Genomic DNA, 19948 nt, shown 5'->3' with positions numbered 1-19948 from the left:
CAGGTCGGCTCCGCACCACGCGGCAACCCGAGTGGCCTTTGTAGGAGATGGGGATGCAGGGCCAGAAGAGTCAATTCCACCATTAGTACTAGGTGATGATGCCAGATAAAGGATTTTCTTTCAAAGAATCCTTCCCCTTCAAATCCTCCTCTCTAACTTAATTCCATTTTATGTTCATTTTTATCTTCTGATGACCTTTTCTTGGATTCTAAAAAAAAGTGGTTTATGTACTTCAGGTCCACTTTCTAATTCTTTCAGAACCTTTACTTCTCCTCCAGACTTTCTCTCAGATACAGTACATTCCCTTGTTGTTCTTTTCATTTCTGCTTGTATTTGGCCCCAAGTTATCAGTTTAAGGGACAGCTCTTTCCACAGTCTTGCTCAAACTAACAGTCTGGAAGTCCCTATAACTGTGAATGCTTTCTTCTTGTTCTGGCTAACAAAGGACTCAGTAAGGCTTCCTTAAGTCATAAGTAGTTATATTGTGAATGGTTTCATGATGCTGAAGCTGGAGGCTAGAATTTGATTCTCACAGTCAGCTACACTGAACCACATTAGATGCTGGATTGATGTGAGGAGTAGCACAAGAAGATGTGCAGTTCTTCTTCATTTGGACCTCCTACATCCTTACCTTCACTTTTGCTCACCATATCCATAGCTATGATCAGATCCCACATTTGAATGGTGCTATTTTCACTGCCCATAAACAAGTAGCATGTTGGCTGTTAGCCCATCCTATTGGATCCCTTACAGCCTCTCATTGTAAATGACTATATTGTAGTACAGTGAACAGCTTGAATCTCACATATTCTTTTTCCAGTAGATGGGTGTTTTACAAGTAGTTTGTTCATGATGGGAACAACTTTCTGGATAAACACCTGCTGATCATCTTGCTCTCCAAATGGACCTGTCATTTCCAGAGGAGTAGCTGCCATGACTTTCTGTCTCCTCCAAAGACAGTATATTGAATGAGGCTGGAGTGCAACCTGGTTGAGAAGAGATCATGACTTTGAATTTTGTCACTGTCCACATCCAGACATTATTACTCTATGCACAGACAGACAAAAGATGCTTCTCTGACAGCATGAGTTTTATAACAGGGTTTTTGTGAACTGTGAAGGTGTGAAAAGGCTGAGGACCTGACTCAACTGTTTCTGGGTGCTGTAATAGGCAATCTTGAGGCAGTTACTACTTATTTGGGGTATGAGGTAAACACTCAGAGCAGTAATTTTACCATTGCAAGGACCATGGTAGAGTTCAGTAACAAAAAGATCATTATCTCTCATTTGCAAAGGGAATTTCTGCATACCTCTGAAATATATTGATCCATTGTTGCATCCCAATGGAAGGAATAATCCAGTAGTGTATTAATTATTGGAACAACAACCTGAATCTGAATGTGCTGAGTGTTGGCATTCCACACTCTCACTTTCCTGGTATGACTGGTGGCCACTCTCCAAGGCAACAGTAACTATTTTGTTTTTGTCTCTATGTGGACCTCTAATCACTTTTGCATTCAAAGCCACATATTCAACAGTCAGATCCAAATATGGACCTCTGGGCTGGGAATATGGCTTAGCAATAGAGTATTCACCTCGTATACATGAAACCCTGGGTTTGATTCCTCAGCACCACATAAACAGAAAAAGCTGGAAGTGGCCCTGTGGCTCAAGTGGCAGAGTGCTAAGCTTGAACAAAAAGGAAGCCAGGGACAGTGCCCAGGCCCTGGAGTTCAAACCCCAGGACTGGCAAAATAAAATAAAATAAAACAAATATGGACTTGCCCTCCTGAAGAGTATTTAATTCTGTAACATTCATAAAAATATGCTTATGTATCTTATGGTGGCCAGCTACTATCAGCTGGACCCACAGGAAATCCCAGCCTAACAGTCTCCTCCACTTCCAGAGAGAATAGGCTATGCACCATTTTAGTGAGCTTTCCCTTCTGCAGAATTTAGTCAATCCCTAGAATTACAAGATCTGCCTGTGTTGTTTATTTTATGAGTAGGAACATCTGATGAGGGCAAGTAACCATATCAAAGGACACTGCCACAAGATGACCCCTTCAGTTCTTCACATAAGAGAAATATTCCTACTAAAGGGGTGATTCCATAAAATTCTGCTTCACATTTGAGAATATTAATATGCATTCCCCCATAAGTAAATGGAATTTAAATAAGATTTGAAAGCGTGATAATGCTGCTGGACCTCTATCAATAAATAAATCAGTAGTTTTATCTCGAAGTGTTGAAATTCTTCCACTCAGAAAACTGGAAAAAAAAAGGATATGGAATCCCAACAAGGGTCTTTCTTAACAGCCCAGATGTCCAGCAATAGATGAGTGGATCCAAAAAATATGTGTTACCTATACACATGGAATTTTACACACCATTAGAAAGAATAATACGTCATTTGCAGGGAAATGAATGTACCTAGAACAAATCGTGTTAAATGAGGTAAGCCAAGTTCAGAGAGGCAAAAAGCACATATTTTTCTCTCACATGCAGAAGTTACATCTAAATACATGATAAATTATACATGACTCTAAGCATTCACACACAGTAAGACCAAAGGAGAACATTCTTAGAGAAGGAACACAGAGGTGGATGCCTCTGTGTCTCTGATCATATAAAATAGCATTTATCAAAATGAACTCCAGGAGATGGAACCAAGAGGTTTTTTCCCTTTGTTGTGGCTTTTTTGGTCTTGTTTGTTTATCTGTCTTGTAAAGGTGGCACAGAAATGGAGGGACAAAGTGTGAACAAATGCAGTGGTGGTTCTCACTAGACATTGTGTTGAAAATGAACTATACAGTTTGTGGGTGGGTACAGGAGGGGAAAACTGGGAGGGAAGGGGTGACATTGTCCAAAGAGAAATGTATTATTGGCTGGGCACTGGTGGCTCACGCCTATAATTCTCGCTATTCAGGAGGCTGAGATGTGAGGATCAAGGCTTGAAGCCAGCCCAGGAAGCAAAGCCTGTGATACTCTTATCTCCAATTAACTAATTTAAAAAGCCAGAACTGGAGCTGTGGCTCAATTGGTAGAGTGCTAGCTTTTATGCCAAAGAAGCTCCTTCCTACAGGCCTTGCCTTTCCGCAGTCCTCTCTACAGGGCTCTCTGCAAGCCTTTTGCCTCTCTGCAAGCCTCTTGCCTCTCTGTAGGCCTCTCACCTCTCCGTTTGGGCCCTGCTTTGATCTGAGAGGGACCTCTTGCCACTTCTCTCTCACTGTCTCTCCCCTTCTCCCCAGAACAGCCAACCCATATATCTTGGGTACCCTGTCCCTGAGATGCCCACTGCCCAAACTCCCTTTGATACCTTACACTCCCAGAGGGGGGTGGTGTGAGTGGTGGTGGTGGCTGTGGGACTTCTTGCCCCTTTGGTTTTTATATTTCCCACTGGTTTTTATTTCCAGTCAAACGATTGATTTTTGCATCCTTGTTTTGGGACAAATCCTACCCACCCTCTGCAATGAACAGGCTTAGAGTGTGGCAAATCCAGCAAATAACAGGGTGCCTGTAGAAAGGTATGGACAAAAAGCTCTCCCCATAACAAGGAGGCGCAGCCATAGCAAAGGATCATGTCCGTGTTAAACACCTTAACACTTGGTAAGTGTTATCTTTAGGGGATCCTCTGAGTGTCTCTGAACAGTCCATCTTGCAGCCATCTCCACTGCCTGTTTTACTTGAGAGTGAAGGATCCAAAGCTGTTTTCCTGCAACTTTCTATATACACTCGGCAGGCTGAGGTTCCACTGGTTTTCCAGACAGTTTTAGGCAGTGGCCCAGGACAATTTACCAAAGTTACAGATAACCAGATATAGATAGACATAGAAGGCTTGAGCCTGTAACTATTTTTTTGCAAGTGTAGTCTCTACACTTGCACACTTGTTACCATTGTTTTTTATGACTCTTCCTTTAATTTTATCCTGCCTCATTGTCCCAAAAAGATGACTCTGGTTCCTTGATTGTAAGGGGAGCATTGATGGGTGAAGATCCATCTTCTGTAACTTCTTTAAGTTTACTCAGGGGCTCAGACCCTACCTAGCCAGGAACATATACCCTTAGCCTATTTAACCAAGGGGCATCCAAGACTAGATGTCATTAAGAAAAATATTTTACTCCAAACTTGAAATTATATACATTTAGCTTTTAACAACTTCAAAGACCTTTTAGAGCTACAGTGTAGCCTGTTTAGCATCTTGAACAACGTGGAAAACAAGGATCCACATTTGAAACTGGTGCCAATTTTAAAAAGAAAACAAAACAATACAAAAACTGACGGATGAGTTAGGGCTCAATGGGCCTCCAGCTCATCCCTACTAGGAATCTGAGTCTGCTGAGTGGGCCTGCTACTCTCACTCAGCAAGGTGAATCCAGAGTCTGCTGAGTGAGCCTGCAACTCCCATTCAGCAAGCCAAACTCCCTACTGTCTATGCCAGGTAGTCTCTCACCCTACCACAGCCTACTAAATGGTGGTAGTCTCTCACCCAGACCACAGCCATATTGGATAGGTTACTGAGTGTGTCCACCTCCTATTATCTCCACTGTTCCAAACGGATGTATCCCCCCCCCCCAATACAGAAAACATGCAGACAGAAGACAAGACAGAGACTAACTGGAAGATTTTCTGAGTGACTCAAAATATATTTTTGCCAGTCCTGGGGCTTGAACTCAGGGCCTGAGCACTGTCCCTGGCTTCTTTTTGCTCAAGGCTAGCACTCTTCCCCTTCAGCCACAGCGCCACATCTGGCCTTTTTTTTTTAACCTAAATTTTATTGACAAGGTGATGTACAGAGGGGGTACAGTTACATAATAAGGTAGTGAGTACATGTTTTGTCATATTTATTACACCCTCCTTCATTTTTCTTTCCCTTCCCTAGTTCAGGTAAGCATACATGCAATATCCAGTGTACCAAAATCATATACAGTAACCACATGGGGTGTGCCAAAGGAAGTTCACCTAGTACATTAAACCTGACAACAATAAAATCCTCCTGTTTCCTTCAGTTGGAGTTCATTTTGCTTAACCTCATCTTATATAATCATATGTACTTAGCTGTTGAGCTATTGTGATCCTTTGATAGGTCTATCCTAGACCTTTTATGTTTTTTCAGTAATTGTTTGGTTTTAGATACATAATGTAAAGTTGCTGACCCAAACATGTGGAAATACCATTTGAAAAGAAGATTGTTACTTTACAGACCTGATCTCTACTGTTCTCCACTGCCACCCCCCCAACAATCATATATCAAGGAGACCATGTGCCTTTGTTCTCTGTGTTCTAGGCTTGTCTCGTTCAACATTATTTGTTTAAGATTTGACCATTTCCCTGCGAATACCATTGCTTTGTCATTTCTAATCGCTATGTAGTATTCCATTGTGTACAGGTACCACATTTTTTTTGATCCATTCATCTGTAGTGGGCATTTGGGTTGTTTCCATATTTTGGCTATTGTGAATTGTGCAGCGGTAAACATGGATGTGCAGATGTCTTTATGGTATCCTGGGACCTGTTGTTCAAGATAGATGCCTAGGGGGGTATAGCTGGGTCATAGGATATGTCTATGCTGAGCTTTTTGAGGAACCTCCATACTGTTCTCCAAAGTGGTTGTACTAGTTTGTACCAACAGTGGAGAAGGGTTCCTCTTTCTCCGCATCCCTTCCAACATTTGTTGTTGCCTGAGTTCAGAGTATAGGCCATTCTACCTGGGGTGAGGTGGTATCTCAGGGTTGTTTTTATTGGCATTTCCTTTACTGCCAGGGATGTTGAACATTTCCTCATATGTTTCTTTGCCATTTTTTATCTCTTCTCCTGTGAAGTCTCTCTTTAGCTCCTTTGCCCACTTAATAATTGGTTTACTGGGTTTGGAAGGGGTTAGTTTCTTGAGTTCTCTGTAGATGACGGATATTAGGCCTTTGTCTGTTGCTGTGCTGGTGAAGATCCTCTCCCATATGGTTGGCTGTCTTTCTAGTTTAGTGGCTATGTCTTTAGCTGTGCAGAAACTTTTTGTTTTGTAGTAGTCCCGTTTGTCGAGTCTCTTCCTTATCTGTTGTGCCCCTAGGACTCTGTTCAGGAAGTTCCTCCCTGTGCCTATAAGTTCTAGTGTCTTTCCTACTCTGTCCTTCAGTAGTTTCAGCGTCTCAGGTCTGATGTTGAGATCTTTAATCCATTTTGAGTTGATCTTGATGCATGATGATAGGCTAGCGTCCACTTTGAGTTTTCTACATATGGCATCCCAGTTTTCCCAGCACCAGTAGGTGAAAAGGCTATGTTTTTTCCATTGTATGTCTTTAGCTCCTTTGTCAAATATCAGCTGACTGTAAGTATGTGGATGTATTTCTGGGTTTTCTATCCTATTCCATTGGTCTTCAGGTCTGTTTTTATGCCAGTACCAGGCTGTTTTTGTTATGATGGCCCTATAGTAGAGTTTGAAGTCTAGTACTGTGATACCTCCTGCACTGCTTCTTTTGCCTAGAATTTCTTTGGCTATTCTAGGTCTTTTGTTGTTCCATTTGAATTTATGGGTTGTTTTTTCTATTTCAGTGAAGAATGTAGCTGGGAGTTTTTTTTTTTTTTTTTTTTTCCAGTCCTGGGGCTTGGACTCAGGGCCTGAGCAATGTTCCTGGCTTCTTTGTGCTCAAGGCTAGCACTCTACCACTTGAGCCACAGTGCCACTTCTGGCCTTTTTTATATATGTGGTGCTGAGGAATCTAACCCAGGGCTTCATGAATGTGAGGCAAGCACTCTTGGCACTAGGTCATATTCCCAGCCCCTGTAGATGGGATTTTGATGGAGATTGCATTGAATTTGTATAACATTTTGGGCAATATGGCCATTTTCACTATATTGATTCTGCCTACCTATGAGCATGGGAGATCTTTCCATCTCCTCGTGTCCTCTTTGATTTCTCTTTGTAGATTTTTATAGTTCTCATTTGACATCTTTGGTTAGGTTAAGCCCTAGGTAATTTATTCTTTTTTTGGCTATTGCAAATGGTATTGTTTCCATAATTCCTTTTCTTCTTGTACATTGCTGGTGTACAGGAAAGCTGCTGATTTTTGTGGGTTGAGTTTTTAACTTGCTACTTTGCCAAAATGGTTTATTAGTTCTAGGAGTTTGGGGACAGACTTTTTTGGGTCCTTCAGGTATAAGATCATGTCATCTGCGAATAGAGATAGTTTTGATCTCTTCTTTTCCAATGTGGATCCCTTTAATGCCCTCTTATTGCCTTATTGCTATGGCTAGGGATTCCAGCACAATGTTAAATAGAAGCGGAGAGAGTTGGCATCCTTATCTTGTTCCTGAGTTTAGGGAAAATGCTTTTAGTTTCTCCCCATTTAATATGTTATTAGCAGTTGGTCTGTTGTATATTGCTTTTATTGTTTTAAAGAATGTTCCTTCTATTCCTATTCTCTCCAGGGCTTTAAACATGTATGGGTGTTGTGTTTTGTCGAAGGCTTTTTGGGCATTGACTGAGATGACGATGTGATTCTTGGTTTTAATGTGGTGTTAATGTGGTGAATTACAGTTATTGATTTGAGAATGTTAAACCAGCCTTGCATCTGTGGGATGAAGCCTACTTGATCGTGGTGTATAATTTTCTTGATCAGTTTCTGGATCCTGTTAGCTAATATTTTGTTGAAGAGCTTTGCATCTGTGTTCAAAAGTGATATTTGTCTGTAATTATCTTTTTTTGTTGGGTCTTTGCCTGGTTTCGGGATGAGTATAATATTAGCTTCATAGAATCAGTTTGAGATTTCTCCCTCTGTTTCTATTTCGCGGAAGAGTTTGAGGAGTATTGGTATTAGCTCTTCACTGAAGATTTTATAGAATTCATTGGTGAATCCATCTGGGCCTGGGCTTTTCTTTGTTGGAAGGCTCTTGATTAGTTCCTGTATCTTGTTGTAGGTTATTGGTTTATTTCATTGATTTATTTCTTCTTGATTCAGTTTTCACAGTTTATACTTCTCTAAGAATTGATCCTCTCAATAAAATTTTCGTTCTTTAATGAGTAAAGGTTCTGGAAATAGTTGCTTATAATTGATTGAATATCCTGTGTACTTGTAATTTTTCCAGTCGAGTCCCTTATCTTATGGATATGAGGATATGAGTCTCTTCTTCTTCTTCTTCTTCTTCTTCTTCTTCTTCTTCTTCTTCTTCTTCTTCTTCTTCTTCTTCTTCTTCTCCTTCTCCTTCTCCTTCTCCTCCTCCTCCTCCTCCTCCTCCTCCTCCTCCTCCTCCTCCTCCTCCTCCTCCTCCTCCTCCTCCTCCTCCTCCTCCTCCTCCTCCTCCTCCTTCTTCCTCTTCCACTTCCTCTTCCTCTTCTTCTTCTTCTTTTTTTTTTTTTGGTAAATCTTGTAAGGGGTCTGTCAATTTTATTTATTTTCTCAAAGAACTAGCTTTTAGTTTTATTTACGTATTAAATAGTCTTTCTCTTCTCACTCAGATTTATCTCTTCTTTAATCTTTGTGATCTCCCTCCTCCTAGTCTTTTTAGATTCATTTTTTTCTTGTTTCTCCAGTTGTTTTAACTGCATCGTGAGGTTATTCACCTGATCTGATTCCAATCTTTTAATGTGTGTGCTGAGGGAAATGATCTTGCCTCTCAGCACTACCTTTGCTGTATCCCATAGGTTTCTTTGTGATGTATTTTCATTGTGGTTTATGAACTCATTAATTTCATCCTTAATTTTCTTTCTGACATAAATGTTAGATAGTAGTGAGAAGTTTAGCCTCTAAGTGTTTGTGTAGTTTCTGCAGTATTTGTTGTTATTGAAGGCTAGCTTGATTCCACTGTGATCAGATAGAATACATAGGATAATGTCAATACTCTTGTATTTGCTGAGGCTCTTTTTGTGTACTATAATATAATCTATTTTGGAGTATGTTCCATGGGCTGCTGAGAAGAATGCATATTGGGTGAAATACTCTGTACAGATCTGTCAGATCCATGTGGGATATGGTGTTGCTTTGGTTCTCTGCTACCTTGCTAATTCTCTGTGTGTTGGATCTGTCTCTTGGAGAGAGTGGAGTATTAAAATCTCCCACTATGATTGTATTTGGGTCTATCTTGTTCTGTAGTTCTGAAAGAACTTGTTTGACATATTTAGCTGCTCTGTTGTTGGGTGCATAAATGTTGACTATTTTTATATTTTCTTCTTGGATTCTTCCCTTATTAATATGTAGTTGCTGGGGTCCCTCGCCCCCAGCGCTCTCCTGGCCAGCGGGAGAGGTGGGGAAGCACACCCCGGCCGAGGTGAGCCAAGAAAAGGTGAAGAGTCGGCAAACCACCCGCGCCCAGCCCCCCTTCGCCAGAGGACAATCAGACAGCCTGGGAGAAAGTTCTCACAGTCTTGCTTTATTGAAAAAAGTTTCACTCTTCAATAGGTCAGAGAGCAGCAGGAAGGGGAGGGGTGTAGTGCACCTAGCTAGGGGCTATGAGAGGTGGCCTGAGCTGTCCGTCAAGGGTGGAGGGTCGAGGGACCACCCTAAGGGGCGGCCTAATTCTACATCACAGCCCACAGGACCGCCTCCGGTTCACCACCAGCCGCCATCTTGGCTACACGTGGTCCCAAGGCTGGGAGGCGGGGCCAGTTAGAACCGCTGAACCTGGAAGGCAGGCAGGGCTAACCACCCCTTCCGGGTTGGGGCGTAACAGCTAGCGGCCCCAGGGATGGGAAAACAGGCGAGGCCAGCTGATTGCCTCTTAATGATGCAGGGCGTGCCCCTCATCTCCCCCTTTTGTTTTTAATTAGCAGGAGGCGCCCTACTGGAGAGTGTGCCTGTCTTAGGTCACCTCCCCTCTGGAGAACTTACCCATCATTGGCTACCACTCTAGCTCTTCAGGCAAATCTCCCTGAAGGGCTTGCCAGTCCAGTGGAAGAACTCGGGGGCCAGGGGGAGAGGAATTGGCACTCAAGAGGAGGCCCTGTTATTTTTGCCTCATGCCTGTACACCCCGGTAGGCTGCACATTCTGGTAGGGGCCAGGACCAACCTCATAGGGTTCCCAATTGGCTAAAAGCAGCATAATGCTGCCAGCCCACCATTAACTGGACAGCTCTGGATCATTGCTTAAGAAATAGGGGAAGTCTTGGGGCTGGGGATATGGCCTATTGGCAAGAGTGCTTGCCTCGTATACATGAGGCCCTGGGTTCAATTCCCCAGCACCACATATACAGAAAATGGCCAGAAAGGGCGCTGTGGCTCAAGTGGCAGAGTGTTAGCCTTGAGCAAAAAGAAACCAGGGACAGTGCTCAGGCCCTGAGTCCAGGTCCCAGGACTGGCCAAAAAAAAAAAAAAAAAAAAAAAAAAAAGAAATAGGGGAAGCCTATTTGCCCTAGCAAGGGCCAAGTGTAAACACAGAGGCAAATGTAAACACAAGGCAAATGTAAACACAAGGCAAATGTAAGCACAAAGATCATGGGGGGGGTCTCTCCCACAAGGGGGAGGAGGTGAAGGAGCCACCCATTTAGCCCAGTCCAGGGAAAATTGGAGTTCAGTCCGTCCCTGCGCCGCTCAAGATAACACAGGCAGCATCCTCCTTCTCTGGCGGTGAGGTAGAAGCAGGTCCAGGCCCTGGCGATTCTGGAGGTCCACGGCAGCCAAGGTGCTAGCAACTTAATGCACGTAGTTAGTAAACAGTTTATCATAAACATTGAAGCAAGGTGCCAAAACCCTCAATGCCTATCCCCCCCCCCCCCCCCACAAATGGGAACCCCTAAGCTCAGCAACAGGGGAAAGGCAAAAGGGAAACAACAATGCAATACTCCATTCCAGTTCTTTGGCAAAGCTGTAGGTGGTATTGCCACAGTGAAACATTGCGCCATAAAAGATGCTGAGGCACAGTCCAAGAAGCAAGCAGGGCCGGGCACTGGAAGGAAGGGAGGCTGGCCGTTGTTGTCCACTGCTGATACACGCAGGCAGGTTTCCTGTATTTCCAGGGAGGAGCAGGAAGAAATCCACCAGGGTCTCTCTCTTTTTTTTTTTCTAGAGAGAACGAGGAGAAGGCATATTTCAAGAGAGAGTGCTCTTGGGTAATTATTCTGGTGAACAATATTTTAGGTCTCTATCAGGTATCCAAATTGGGCTTGGTTCCCCAATTGGAAAAACACATCCAAAGCCCCTTCCCACACTAATAAGTGGGTCAGGACCTCGCCATGATCCAGTAAGGGGGGGGTCCTTCCATCGGACTTCCACCTTTAAATAAGGTGTCTTATTTGACCAATGCCTCTGAAAAGCCATCAGAGGTTGGTCTTTGGAGAAATTTAAAATATTTCATGTAAGCATGGCTGTCCTTAACTGGTCATGGAGGCTGCTTCCCTCTTTTTTTTAATTTTTTTTTTATTTTTTATTTTTTGCCAGTCCTGGGCCTTGGACTCAGGGCCTGAGCACTGTCCCTGGCTTCTTCCCGCTCAAGGCTAGCACTCTGCCACTTGAGCCACAGCGCCACTTCTGGCCGTTTTCTGCATATGTGGTGCTGGGGAATCAAACCTAGGGCCTCGTGTATCCGAGGCAGGCACTCTTGCCACTAGGCTATATCCCCAGCCCCCCCTCTTTTTGTTTTAATAATTGGTCCTTTAGGGTCTTATTATGCCTCTTGATTATGGCTTGACCTCTTGGATTGTATGGTTTTCCAGTGGTGTGTTTAATATTCCATATTTGAAAAAAATTCTGCAATGGTTTGCTTATAAAGCAAGGCCCCTTGTCTGTCTTTACCTCTAGGGGAAGCCCCAGGATGTCAAAACATTGTAGAAAATGGCTTTCAGCATGCCGGGCCCTCTCACCTGAATGGGCCGTTGCCCAGCAGGCATGTGAGTGGATGTCTATGGACATAAATGTTAGGTCCTCTCCCTGAGGGCTACATGCAGATGCCCCCACCTCATTAAGTCTCCACCCAGTTACCTGGGTAGCCTGCACACCTGGAGGCAGTTACCTCCCCTTTCCCTGAGGTCACCTCCTAATCCACCTGGCCATACCCCTTGCCCCTGCCCTAAATAAAGCAGGGCTGGGTGGGAGTCGCTCTCTCTCTCTCTCTCCCTTCTCTCCGGCCATGGATCATCTTGGCCACAGGCCAGCAGTTCGGTAATAAACTTTCTTTCCTGCCTGAATACCGCGTGGCGTTCTCTTTTACCGGCTACCTACTTAAAAAACCTAACAATAAATATATATTTTGATTTTCCAAAGGGAGCATAGTGGGTTACATCAGTTTGCCAGATAACATTAGGCTTAAGGCCTCTGAGGTTAACTCCAGGAGATTGCAGAGGCAGGACATGCAGAAATGGCATACATGATTTTCATGTCCTTATAATCTTTTTTAAGTCCTTTATAGGAACCAGGGGGAATCTTTGATGTAACCCTCTCCAGTTTAAATGCGACACTCATGGAGTCCTTGAGCCATTTGAAAATTTTGAGGCTGTGCAGTGGCTGTAGCTATAATAGTCCCATTAGTGGCCAGGTGATCAGCCATTTGGTTACCTTGTGCCAGGTTTCCAGGTAGTTCTTGGTGTCCTCAGAGGTGTTGCAAAAAGATAGGCTCAGCCCGTTCCTTTAGTAAGGACCAGACTTGGATCATTAAGGGAGTAATTGGATTTTTATGTAATTTAATGTATCAGGACATTAGGGTTGGTAACAAATTAACTACATACAAACTGTCAGAAAACAGGTTTATGGGCTGCTGAACATGGGTTAGTGCCAGGGCAACTGCGTACAGCTCCTTAAACTGTGCAGACCCTGTAACTGGCTCAAAGTAGAGGGTGTTTTCTTTCCTATTGGCAGGGGAGGAGGTGGAGTATACCACCGTGGCAGACCCCACTTTTCCTCCATCAGTAAAAACATTTACAGCTTTAATAAGAGGTTTGGTAGAGAAAAGTATGGGGGAAGTCCACTGTTACCTGGAGAATGAGGTTACCCATCTTGAAGTGCCATAATAGCAGTCCAACTTCCCCATGAAACCCTCTAGGGCACTAGACACCCGGTTATGCTTTCTTTTAACTCACTCAAAATCTGCAGCTGGCAGGGAATAACTAGCACATCAGGATCCCGCCCATAATGTCTCAGGGAAGTATCCCTGCCGTTAATTACCAGGTCAGCTAGCTGGTCTAGCTGGGAATAAACCCTGGGAGCCCCTCCAACTGATGCATACACCCATTGGAGAGGCTCGCCTGCCTGAGTAATGGCGGCTGAGGAAAGCTCTGAGCTGGGAAGGATCCAGAGACAAAGGGGGCATTTGGGCCTATAACGAGCCAATTGTGTCATATATAAGGCCGTCTGAATTTTTTGAAATATTACTTGAAGTGATGGAGTTATTGTAATAACATCAGTGGGGGCTTTATCCCTTAAAGAGTCAAAAAGCTGAAGCAGATCCTCTGTAGGCAGGTGAAGCCAAGGCCTTAGCCAATTAATTAATAGTTTTTTGTAACTCCACCAAGGTATAGGTGTCATCAAATCAAATCATACCATATAATTTAACCTTACTGGCAGGTGTTAGAGAACACAACTGAATAACAATCAAGAGGGCATAAGTCTCAGCTTCAGCGGATTGGAAGTGGCTGTGTCTTCTACCCCGAGTCAGCAGGCCTCCTGCTGGGTTGCCTGCAAATTTCTACACAGACTGGTTAAAGACATTTGAAATCTCCCGGTATTTACTGGTTGTTTACTCTGAGTATTCTGGCTTTTGTAGGCTGATGTCCTACTGATTTAAGCAGGGTGACAACTTTAAAAACATTTTAGAAGGCTCGGGAGCACTCTAGGCCTGTCAAAATCTTCACAGGATCCTAGATTCCCTAAGCAGTTTCCCATGCAAGAGAGAGAGAATAAGGAATCACTAGTAGTGAAACTAGGCAGTTTGGGATCAGGCTGTGGAGGCAGCTTCATGAACTGCCACAGTCCACACAGCTAGCACACATGTTGACCTGCATCCTATAAGCAAAATATTAATACTGGGTCAGGAAAATCTAGGTTAGCAGCCACATTTGCACACTTGTTCCAAAATCACTCTGGTCCCTTGATCCTATAAAGTTTATGAGAGCACAGGAGAGAAAAATGGAGAAGTAAAATCTTTTTGGCTTGCCTCCAGGCTGTTCACTGTGACTCCACTTATGGGCTGCAAGGATCCGTTTAACATAAGACTTAAAAGCAAGTTAAAATAGCAGTCAAAAGCAAGTAATTTTAAAACCATGATGCTAGTTTTTACATGTTTTTACCAACAGACATACAGACAGACAGTTGTGCACAAGCTTTGGGCATGCCCAGAAAAACCTCTTTTTTTGAATTGGCCATGTGAGTTTCCTGGAATTCCAGTGGCAAAATGATATTATTTTGCCCATATTTTAGAACCACGTGGTCAGTTAGAAAACAAAAAAGATTTTCAGCAAACAAAGATTTAAGCAAATAAGGCCACAGTTCCAGAGTTCAGGGTTGGGGGCAGGGTTATCTCCAAGTCCCTGCCCAGCCTTGAGGAATTTGGCACGCCCATCACCTGGGGGATGGGTGGGCTCCACCTTCAACTGATTCTATTGTCTACCATGTGCTCAATAATAGAGAAAACTTAGGATTTAGCCAAACAAGCAGAATTTAACTGAATCTCCAAATTTAGAAAACATCAACAAAAGAACAGAAAACCTTTCTTTGTCTCTTTCAAAGCAGATGTTAAGCAAATAAGCCCTTCTCCTCCTGGGTAGCCAGGGGGCTGTCTCCCCTCCATCCAAGACATTCCTCAGCAAATGTTTCCCAGGCTCTTTAAAGCCACCTCAGAAGCGGGAGGAGTGAGTGTCTTAAAAGGGCCTTCACTGTCCCCATGGCGATCCTCTCCTGGGTCCGCACAAGATGGTGGGAAGCCTGTGGTAGAGGAGGGGTGACGAGGTGGCAGAGGCCACCCCCCCCACCTCACTCATCTGCCACGCATCCCGGGGCCAAGGGGCTTGGCCCGGGGTCCGAGGGATCAGGCCAAGGCTCATCTATGGGCTCATCGAAGTGAGTTGTTGAGCCCCTCTCCTCTTGGGCAGCTGGAGGGCTGTCTCCCTCCCATCCAAGACATTCCCCCACAGACCCTTTCCGGGCCCAGATGTTCTCCTTTAATGGGCCTGGGGAAAAGCAGGCCTTAAGGACCCGAAGGATTGGGAAGACTACGAGAGGGAGCTCCTCTCCCAAGTCGAATTCCCTGCTTTCCACCTTCCTGCTCTAGCTGATCCCACGTATCCCAGGCAAGTGGTTTGCACTGGCCAGCCAAGGGGAGGCATGTGTCAGTATCTCCCAAATCTTTATGGCCTGGGAGTCTGAAATGTCCTGTCTGGTGTTTTGGAGTGTGAATCTTAGCACCCGGAGGGCTGGATCACCCTGCTGACTTTGAGATTGCCCCATCCTTTCTGGTGATACCCTTACCTCTAGGAACTCGCTTAACTGGGCTCACCGATAGTTTCTAAACCTGTGCTTTCCTTTGGGCGCCAGCTGCTGGGGTCCTTTGCCGCCAGCGCTCTCCTGGCCAGCGGGAGAGGCGGGGAAGTGCATCCTGGCGAAGGTGAGCCAAGAAAAGGTGAAGAGTCGGCAAACCACCCACACCCAGCCCCCCTTCACCAGAGGACAATCAGACAGCCTGGGAGAAAGTTTTTGCAGTCTCACTTTATTGAAATAAGCTCCGCTCTTAAATAGGTCAGAGAGCGGCAGGAAGGGGAGGGGTGTAGCAGGGGCTATGAGAGGCGGCCTGAGCTGTCTGTCAGGGGTGGCGGGTTGAGGGACCACCCTAAGGGGCGGCGTAATTCTACATCACAGCCCACAGGACCACCTCCAGTTCACCACCAGCCGCCATCTTGGCTACACGTGGTCCCAAGGCTGGGAGGCGGGGCCAGTTAGAACCACAGAGCCGGAAAGGCAGGCAGGGCTAACCACCCCTTCCGGGTTGGGGCGTAACAGCCAGTGGCCTCAGGGATGGGAAAACAGGCAGGGCCAGCTGATTGCCTCATAATGATGCAGGGCATGCCCCACATTTAGTGACCTTCTTTATCTTTTTGAACTGATTTTAGTGAGAAGTCTAGCTTGTTTGAAATCAGGATGGCTACCCCTGCCATTTTGGTAGGTGCATTTGCTTGGAAGATCTTACTCCATCCTTTCACTCAGAGCCTGTTTTTGTCTTTTGCTGTGAGATGGGTCTCTTGAAGACAACAGATAGATAGGTCTTTTCTGGAGCCAGCCGGCAGCGAAAAGGGAATCCTGAATGAGGGGGGCAAGGATTAAAGAAAAGGAAAAATACAAGACAAGAGGCAAAGATGGGGTTCGAGAGGACTGCAACTTAAGATTGTAACTCAAGACTGCAGCCAGGTTTATTCTTAACTTCCAGGTTATATGCAGTTTGAAAACCAGGAAATAGCATAGGCTTAAAATTCCAGAACACAAAAAGGCTTGGAGTTAGCAATACCCAACATAGCTAAGATAGGATGAGGTTGGTTAACATAAGAATGGACCCCAGAGCAATACCTGTTGGTAGCTAAGACAGGATGAGGTTGGTTAACATAAGAATGGACTCATGGCAGACATAGTAAAGCATTTCCGATTTTCCATTAAGCCATGTCCTTGCACGTCCTTGAAAACACAGCCAGAGGTCAGGAAGAATTTAGCTGCAAGTTTGGCTCCCAACAGGTCTTGTTTGCCAATCTTTTTCTTTTTATTGGAGAGTTCAGTACATTGATGTTTATAGTTACTATGGATAGGTGTGGGGTTTATTTTCCCCCTTACATTTTTCTGTTTACCTGTGTTTTGCTTCTTTCCTTTCTTTCTTGTGTTTATTAAGCTGTTTTTTCCTAATGGGTTCTGGCTATTGGAGTTTCTTGGTCCTGTCTGTTTTCAGTTGGGTGACATTCTCCTCTTAGAATTCTTGGTAGGGCTGGCTTTTTGTTAATATATTACTTTAATTTTTCCTTGCTATAGAAGGTTTTATGTTGTCTATCAAAAGTAAATTCTAATTATTCTGGGTATTTAAGTCTGGGTTGGCAGTTGTTGGCTTTCAGGATTTGAATGGTGTTCTTCCAGGTTCTTCGTGTGTTGTAAGTTTGTGTGGAGAAAGTCTGCCATGATTCTTATATTTTTCCATTGTAGTATAGTTCTCTCTTTGTTTTGACTACATTCAGGATATGTTCCTTGTTAAGATCTGAGGCCTTGACTATGATGTGTCTGGGGGTGTTTCTTCTAGGGTCTGGTCTGCTAGGTATTCTATATATTTCTGTTATTTGGGTAAGGTTTTCCCTTTTGAGATTGGGGAAATTCTCTGTAATAATTCTGTTGAATATGTGTTGTATACCTCTGCTCTGTTGCTCCTCTCCATCATCTATTCTGATAATACACAGATTATATCTCTTTTCCATGTCCACTATCTCCTGGATTAGTCTGTCATGAAGGTTAACAGTTTCTTGGAGTGTGATAATCTTCTGGTCCTTATCAGCTGAGTCGTCTTCCAGAATTGACACCCTGGATTCCATCTGATCAATACTGTGAGATGTAGCTTCCAGTGTAGTTTGCACGGAGGCAAGTGAGCTGTTTATAGTTGCTAGATCAACTCTCAGTGTGGCAATTTCTTCTTTTAATAAGTTGAATTTTGATTCCATTTTTTCATGCATTTTGGTTCTCAGGATGTTAAGGCCTTCTTTAAATGAGGAGTGGACTGTATCTATTTTTTACTTCCATTTCTTTCTTGAATTTCTGAAGTTCTTTCAAGAATTCAATTCTGAGTTCCTGAAATTGTTTTTGGAATTCATTCCTGATGCTTTTGGTCATTTCTGCTATCATAGCCTGAACTTTTTTTTTTTTTTTTTTTTAATTCTCCATCCTCTCTTTTGTCGTGCTGGTTTTTGGAGCTGGCGAGTTGGCTTGACCTTTCATGAAATTTGTAGTCTTTCTTTGTGATTTACGCATTGGTCCTGGAGTCTGCATGTGTCCCTTGGTGGTGTAGGATCTCTCCAGGGCAGGGTGTGGTGGTGGCGGCTGGCCTCTGCTCTCCTCTGCTTTCCGTGTCTGTGGTGCCCAGCTCCCTCACTGCTGTCTGGTCCTGACCCTTTCAGTCCATTCTGCATCCTGTGCCTCAGTCTAGCTTGGTCTGGTCTGCTAGCAATCTGGGTCCTGTGGAGCTCTTGCTGTCTGGTCTCTGCACTCGAGGTGGGACTTTTCTGCTGTAGTGTCTGCTGACTCCACATCTGGCTTTTTCTAAAAATATTTTCATGGCATGTCCTGTTTCCATGAGCCAGCTGTCAGAGTAGCAGAAAAACCATGCCACGGGGCACCTTCCCTGTGGGAATTTCCATTCCTTGTCAGTCAGCCCATCAAGGTCATCCAACAGTGTCTTCAAGGAACCCAGATATCCTAAAAGGAATAAAAATTAGGCAGACAAAACAAGAGGCAGACAAACACCAAAAGACAGATATCACAGACAAGTGGCTATAGACACTTCTCAATGCTGAACAGGCAGCTCCAGTATACAAGAGGAATTTTGTCTTTTTGGCCCATTTGTAATGTTGCCAAGGGCTCGGGGGGGGGGGGGATCATTCTGCATCTTCTCCCAGGTTTAGAATCTGAGCCTCCTCCTTTTCAGCTAGGTCAGCCAGGTTGCAGCATTGCTGTCCTGTGCCTCCTTCAGCCTCTGACTTGTGGCCCCCATCTTAGTTTTGTGCTTATCCAGGCTGTTGTACTTGGCTTTTTAAAAAATTCTGAGTGTTTTCCAGGTTCCTTTTGAGGATTTAGTTTCCATCTTTGACTTTTACAGGCTCTTGATTTATGTTTTCAAATCTTTTCTTCATGTCCAATAATTATTTCTTAGTTTTCTCCAACATACTGTTCAATGAGCTTTTAACTTCTTCATGGGTTTTGACTGGCATGTACTGGAAGTTCAGAGTCTTTTTAAAGCCAGTGTATGCGACAGAAGTATGCGGATTTTTTCTTGGTCTTCGCAACATTTTTTTTTAAGTTCAGAGAATTGATTTTTAAGTTCAACAAGGTTGGATTTCAGAGCCCCGAGCTCCTTTTCATGTTTCTCAGGAGAAATGAACACAGTTTCCAGGAGGCTCATGTGCTTACTTAACCTATCATTTTCCATCTTTCTCCTCCTTGGACATTCCTTTTTCCAGTGTCCATTTAGCTTGCAATAAGTACACTTGTCTAGTCCTAGAGGTTCCCTACTGCCATATACAAGTGAGTTAAGTGGTCACCAAGGGTTTCTTGAACCCTGTCCTACTGATGCTAATAAAACTCTAATCACCTTTTAAAATTGCTTTTCCTGCAGGGTATCTCTTATCAAACACCCATTGAGCACCCACTGCCAGCTCAAATAACACCTTTCTCTCAAAACCTTCTAACCTTTGAAGCTTTTTTGTAATATCTGGGACTGACTGGGTAAGAAAGGTTATATTCACGACTCTTCTATTTTCTGGGGCCTCAGGATCTATAGGTGTACAGGTCCTATATTCCTCCAAGAGCCATTCCAAAAAAGCAGTGTGGAACTCATTGGGTAGCTGTATTATCTTACCTTAGGTAAATTAGTTGGCTTCCTAGCTACTACCCATATCCCTGCTAACAGAGTCTGATGATAATTGGCGAGTGCCTCCCTACCTCGATCCCTGTTGTAGTCCCAGCTTGGGCGAGTCAGAGGAAATACTCATTCCAAATGGACTGGGTCATCAGTGTGGGAGCCATCTGGTCTAAGGTCTGCCTTCAAGGCACTGTGCTGGATGTGCTCCTTTTCTTCAAAGATGAAAAGCACCTATAGAAGTTGCTGGCAATCACTGTTCACAATAGCCACGATATGGAATCCACCCAGATGCTCCAGTACAGATGAATGGATCCAAAAATGTGGTACCTGTACACAATGGAATTCTACATAGCGATTAAAATGGTAAAATAATGGCATTCACAGGGAAATGGACAGGTCTAGAATAAATCATGTTGAGCAAGACAAGCTTAGAACATAGAGA

At 44.0% G+C, this 19948-nt stretch overlaps 1 pseudogene; it reads right to left on the bottom strand.

Annotated features, from left to right (window-relative positions):
- Nucleotides 1–15506, bottom strand: LOC125343070 (annotated as a pseudogene).
- Nucleotides 15507–19948: the final 4442 nt, after the last annotated feature.

This window comes from Perognathus longimembris, chromosome 28 (assembly GCF_023159225.1).
Source record: "Perognathus longimembris pacificus isolate PPM17 chromosome 28, ASM2315922v1, whole genome shotgun sequence".
In the NCBI taxonomy this organism is placed as follows: domain Eukaryota; kingdom Metazoa; phylum Chordata; class Mammalia; order Rodentia; family Heteromyidae; genus Perognathus; species Perognathus longimembris.
This window is presented reverse-complemented; position numbering and strand designations above follow the sequence as displayed.